This window comes from Podarcis pityusensis (genome assembly GCF_964106645.2).
Source record: "Podarcis pityusensis genome assembly, chromosome: 4".
In the NCBI taxonomy this organism is placed as follows: domain Eukaryota; kingdom Metazoa; phylum Chordata; class Lepidosauria; order Squamata; family Lacertidae; genus Podarcis; species Podarcis pityusensis.
Genome location: NC_138027.1, coordinates 57,132,264 through 57,138,638, shown reverse-complemented (window position 1 = coordinate 57,138,638; position 6,375 = coordinate 57,132,264).

Here is a 6,375-nt window from a genome sequence, read left to right as displayed (position 1 = left end):
GCGAATACTGTTGCCCTTGTTGTGGGGTGATGTAAGTAGGGCAGCTTCTGCTTCCTCCTTGGCCTGCCACTAACATCCCATCAGCCACTAAATGCAGTGTACAGGACTTGGGCAATAATTATAATTATTACTTTGTGTGGCATTGCTAGAGACAGGGCTGTAGTGCCAGCACGGCATAAACACCACTTTCTGCACTGGGGTGGGGGGTGGGGAGGTGTGTTCAGAAAGAAATTTCTGTCTCTTGTTGGGGACCAATCACGGTTTGGCAGATGGGTGTTGGCCGGGAGGGGGGGGAAAGCGCTTGTCTTTTGCTTTCAGCATTTGTCAAACAGGAGATGCTGGCAAGCTCTGTGCATGTCATCTGTTTTTGCATATGAATTTGGACAAGATCTTCCAAAGCATCTAGATTTTCCACATGCTTATCCCTCTTACATTGCATAAGCAGAAATAAATTGCCTATGAATGCATACTTTTGGCTCAATAATTCCTTTGGCTACATACCATTAGGGAACTGGGGCTGACACCAACCGTGAACTTAACTCTTAGTATCCCTGCTCATAATGAACGGCTGCAAATGTAGCTTTTAAATCTGGGGCGTAGAGTGTTGTGGCTTTGCACACGTTTATTTTGAGAGGCACAGAAGGCTTCTGAGGTTGGAACCTGATCGTGGGACTTGTTCTCCCTTCTCCCAGGCTGTTTGATTGGTGACCTTGAAGCGTTTCCTTCTTCCTCTATAGCCTGGAATACTGCTCTGTTCCACAGATAATCTCTCTCTGTAGGGAAGTACTGCGTTGCTCATCCCACTTCTCCAAGTTGTGGAAAGTCCCATGGGTTCAATGTTTACTCACTTTGGAAGGAAGTTGCTGGAGGCTTATTGGCCTCTTTTAATGGTTCTGTTTGCTTACAAATAAATGGGCTGAGCACAGGGAGAGCTGCAGTGTAAAAACCCCAACAGACAGCCCAAGTTCACTGCTGTCATGTCAGATTTCTAGAGAGGCACCCGACACCCTATGGTGCTTACAGAGAGCCCAAAGTCATCTCTCTCTCTCTCTCTCTCTCTCTCTCTCTCTCTCTCTCTCTCTCTCTCTGTCTTTCTGTTGCCCTCAAACTGTGGACCCCCAGACATCATCATTTATTAAAGGACAGGTGGATACCTGTTGTCTTTGTCCATGTAGTTTTTTTGGCAGGGATACTGGAGTGGCTTGCCGGTTCCTGCTCCAGGTGGATCACGTTTGGTCAAAACTCTCCACTATGACCTGTCCATCTTGGGTGGCCCTGCACGGCATAGCTCATAGCTTCTCTAAGTTATTCAAGCCCCTTGCCCACCTCATGAGAAGAGAAGACTCGCTGGAAAAGACCCTGATGTTGGGAAAGATGGAGGGCACAAGGAGAAAGGGACAGCAGAGTTTGAGATGGTTGGACAGTGTTCTCGAAGCTACCAGCATGAGTTTGACCAAACTGCGGGAGGCAGTGGAAGACAGGAGCGCCTGGCGTGCTCTGGTCCATGGGGTCATGAAGAGTCGGACACGACTAAATGACTAAACAACAACAACAAGGTGGATACCAGCTTTTTGCCTGCTTTTAGGTATTCCCTCCCATGTCTGTGGAGTACTATTCCAGTTGGAATATATTCAGCCCCTGTAATGGAAGGGTGTCCCCCACTGCAGCACCAATCCTGTAAGGAATCCCAGTAGCAAAGAGGATCCCATTCTGGTCCTCTCTGCTGCTGCCACCCACTTAGTGTCACTTTGGGCAAGAGGCATGGGATCCGCTACTTCCTCACAGTGATCTCCGTGGGATTAAAGAAACAGCAAACCAAACACTGGCTTGGCAATTTCAGTCCATATTCCCACCTGCTCTCCCAGGTACTTGAGCAATGAGTAGCCTAGCCCAGACAGTCTAAGCGACATGGAAGACAACCAGCCCTTGTGTGTGCCTAGAAATCAGTACAGTGGTACCTCGGATTAAGTACTTAATTCGTTCCAGAGGCCTGTACTTAACTTGAAACTGCTCTTAACCTGAAGCACCACTTTAGCTAATGAGGCCTCCTGCTGCCGCCACACCTCCGGAGCACAATTTCTGTTCTCATCCTGAAGCAAAGTTCTTAACCTGAAGCAATATTTCTGGGTTAGCGGAGTCTGTAACCTGAAGTGTATGTAACCTGAAGCATATGTAACCCGAGGGACCACTGTATAGCCCAGGAATCCAATCCAGCAGTTTATTTAAAAGGAGTATATCACTTGCAGGTTGAAGGATCAAGATGGACAAAGGATTGTTTGGCCCAGGGTGTTGATTGACAGGTGGCCACGTAAATGCCCAGGGTCTTGGGGATGAAGCAAGCAGGGGAAGAATGGCAGGAGGTGGGTGGGGGCTGACAAAAGTGTGAGACAGAAGCCTTGGTGTGCATTGGGAGTCATAGCCTTCTCATCTAGGCATGATGAAAAGCTGGGTAATCTCAAAGCAATGAGGTGGGTAGAGTGTAAGTGTACCACAGCCCCAACAAGGACCCCCCCTTAAAGTAATAATAATACAAATAAAAATGTGCACCCAAGCCCCTTAAAGGTAAAGGTAAAGGGACCCCTGACCATTAGGTCCAGTCATGACCGACTCTGGGGTTGCGGCACTCATCTTGCTTTATTGGCCAAGGGAGCCAGCGTACAGCTTCTGGGTCATGTGGCCAGCATGACTAAGCCGCTTCTGGCGAACCAGAGCAGCACACGGAAACGCCGTTTACCTTCCCGCCGGAGCAGTACCTATTTATCTACTTGCACTTTGATGTACTTTCGAACTGCTAGGTTGGCAGGAGCAGGGACCGAGTAATGGGAGCTCACCCTGTCGCGGGGATTCGAACCGCCAACCTTCTGATCAGCAAGTCCTAGGCTCTGTGGTTTAACCCACAGCGCCACCCGCGTCCCACCCCAAGCCCCTTATTTATCATGATTATCCAACTTTCCAAAATTTTAACACTTCTTGAGATGGTTTGACCCCTTTCTGTTTTAACAATACAAATTCCACAAATATTTTCCATATTTCCTAGGAAGTTTTCCCAATAAAGGGAATACTGAGCATGGAAGGTACTGTCATTGAGCAAGAGGGTTACAATACTTATTGCTTTTGGGTTTCCCTGAGCTTCTCTGTCCCCTTTTTAATTTGTGGTTTTCTCTTTTGAAAAGGATACAGTTCTCTTTTTGAAAGAACTTACTAAATTATAGTGCTGATGCAGAAGGCTGTCTGTTTCGTGTGTGTGTGTGTGTGTGTGTGTGTGTGTGTGTGTATGCACGCAAAGTCTTCAGATGATTTGGCTGAGAGAGGCGAGGAGATTATAATGAGCCAGGCTCTGGCATGGGAGAGCAAACAGACGTAATAATGCTGTGAACTTGTTTTCCAGCAACAGCTAATTTGGAATCAGCAACCTGCACAAAGAACATTAACACTGCTGACTCATGAAGAAATTCAAAATTATTTTTGTTGGCTAAGTCTCTACCCTTGCCCCATGCACAACATTTCTATGAGCTTGCTAGCCAGATCATGGGTTGTTTATTATTTTACCCCACTTCCAAATCATATCTGGCTGAGTTAGATTGAAGTACCCTCATGTGAGTGTCTCAACACAGGCAATGGAACTAGATCTTTAGCTTCACCCTACTTGCGATGGTTCAGTTCAGCAAACAATAAACCTGGCGTTATGCACTTTAATTTCCAAACCAAAAAGGGTTTGTCTGCTTGCAAATTGCACCTCTGATGTTGTAAAGTCCGGTCTGAGATGCATGTGCTTGTGATTAAAATCATAGAAGGTAGCCTGAGGGTTGTCAAGTCCAACCCCTTGCAGTGCAGGAATCTCAACTAGATCATACATGACAACCTCTGCTCAATTATTACCATGCCCAATGTTTGCTGGTCTGTGTAGACATGCTAATAATTGAGCAGAGGTTTCTTGCTGAAATCTGTTCCCAACCTTTTAATTAGGTTTTTAAAAGTGTCCCTTTTAAACACACACACACACACACACACACACACACACGAAAATGCTTCCTATTCAATCGTACCTTTTAATAAGATATATCTACTGTCCTGATCTTTTGTTGTTACTTTACGATAGAGGTTATATGACCAATTTTAGTTTGGTACTAGCTGAGGCCTAGTATACAGATTGTTTAAATGCAATTCTCAAAAAGTTTCTCCTGTGTTTCCTATGTATGTGCTTCTTGCATTCAAAGGATATCTACTCTGGGAGTTTTTTCATGCACAAGTTGTTTTGCACTTAAGGAAGAAATGTTATCTACGCTTGCCAGAATTAATTAACTGAAAGAAAAAACACACACACCACATAGCACAACAATTTATTATCTCAATAATTCGCTACTATCAACTTTGTATTTATTGCTTCAGCTTTCTCTTCAACTGGGTAATGTTTTAGATATCACGTTTCCCTTTGTTCAGGATTAGATTGCCTCATTGGAATACTTTGGTCAAATTCTTCTTTGGCCTTCCTGTTCTTCAAACATCCCCAACAACCCGCAACACACAATTTTCAATAGTTTGTTTGCCGCTGCTGATTTCTTGATTAGTTCTCTGGTTTTCTTTATCTATACACTTTACAAAGTTTAAATTCTCAGTGATTATCACTATGTTTTTGTGATTATGAACCACAAATAATTTTGGTAGGAAACCCCACTGGCATTTTATTCTTCGGCAGTTCTCTTGTCATGATTCTAACCCCCATGTCTTAATAGCGCTGGGTGCTTGTCAAAACACTTGTGTTTTAGCTCTGACTAGCATTATCCATTGACTTTAATAGATATAGTGTGGAATAGTTACTTACTTTAAAATATAATAATTTTATTTTACACATCTCTAGGTTTCTAAAGCTGGGCTGTTATATTAGAATTTAACCTTTCCACAGATTACAAAAAAATGAATAATCAAATGGCCTCAGTCCAGTATATCTGAAGGAGCGTCTCCACCCCCATCGTTCTACCCGGACACTGAGGTCCAGCACCAAGGGCCTTCTGGCAGTTCCCTCACTGCGAGAAGCCAAGTTACAGGGAACCAGGCAGAGGGCCTTCTTGGTAGTGGCGCCCTCCCTGTGGAATGCCCTCCCACCAGATGTCAAAGAGAACAACAACTACCAGACTTTTAGAAGACATCTGAAGGCAGCCCTGTTTAGGGAAGCTTTTAATGTTTGATGTATTACAGTATTTTAATTTTTTTTGGAAGCCGCCCAGAGTGGCTGGGGAAGCCCAGCCAGATGGGTGGGGTATAAATAATAAATAATTATTATTATTATTATTATTATTATTATTATTATTTACCCTCCACAAAGGATTTCCCTCCACTCTTTACTCATATGTAAAAGGTAAAGGACCCCTGGATGGTTAAGTCCAGTTAAAGGCGACTATGGGGTTGTGACCCTCATGTTGCTTTCAGGCCGAGGAAGCTGGCATTTGTCCACAGACAGCTTTCCAGGACATGTGGCCAGCATGACTAAACCACTTCTGGTGCAACGGAATACCGTGACGGAAACCAGAGTGCATGGAAATGCCATTTACCTTCCTGCCGCAGTGGTACCTATTTATCAACTTGCACTGGTATGCTTTCAAACCGCTAGGTTGGCAAGAGCTGGGACAGAGCAATGGGAGCTCACCCCATTGCACAGATTCAAACCACTGACCTTCTGATCGGCAAGCCCAAGAGGCTCAGTGGTTTAGTGCCACTCTCCTATGTAGAATGTGCCATCTATTCTGGTCCTCGTAGCCCCACCTGTGAAGGCTGCTTATCCTGCAGCGGGTTGGTGGATGTTGTTTGAAAGAGACCTGATTTTGCTCCTGCAAAGCTCTCTTCCCTCTGGCTACATCCCCTTCCTCACAACTAAAACACAAATTAATTTCAAGTATTCATTTCTATCTAATATTGGGTATTGTTTCCCTTCAGTACTACCTTTGTGCCTGCCTCGTCCCCCGGAACATCCATTAACCAGTTCATAAGCATTCAGTGTCTGCATTCATAATTTCATTATTTGTTTGAAAAATTGCTGCACATAACATTGTGTGTATTTGTGCATATGTACATGTTTTCCAACTCTTGCTATTCTCGTCTGATTTTAGAAGTAGGACTTTATGATTGTTGAGAAAGTATTCAGCCATGCAGGGAAACCCTCTGTGGTAGAAGAAATGACGCGCAGCAAGCCAGCTTGCTTTGTGCGGTGGAATTTTCCTGCATTTCTGCTACATGAATCATTCTGACACTTGTACTGTTTCGTGATCTAGAAAAGTCAGACTTGCTCCCTACCTGTTAATGAGGCTAAAACTTCTAAGCCCCAGCGAGTGGCATTTGAAATGTTCCAACAGGCAACAACTAAATAACAAATTAAATAAA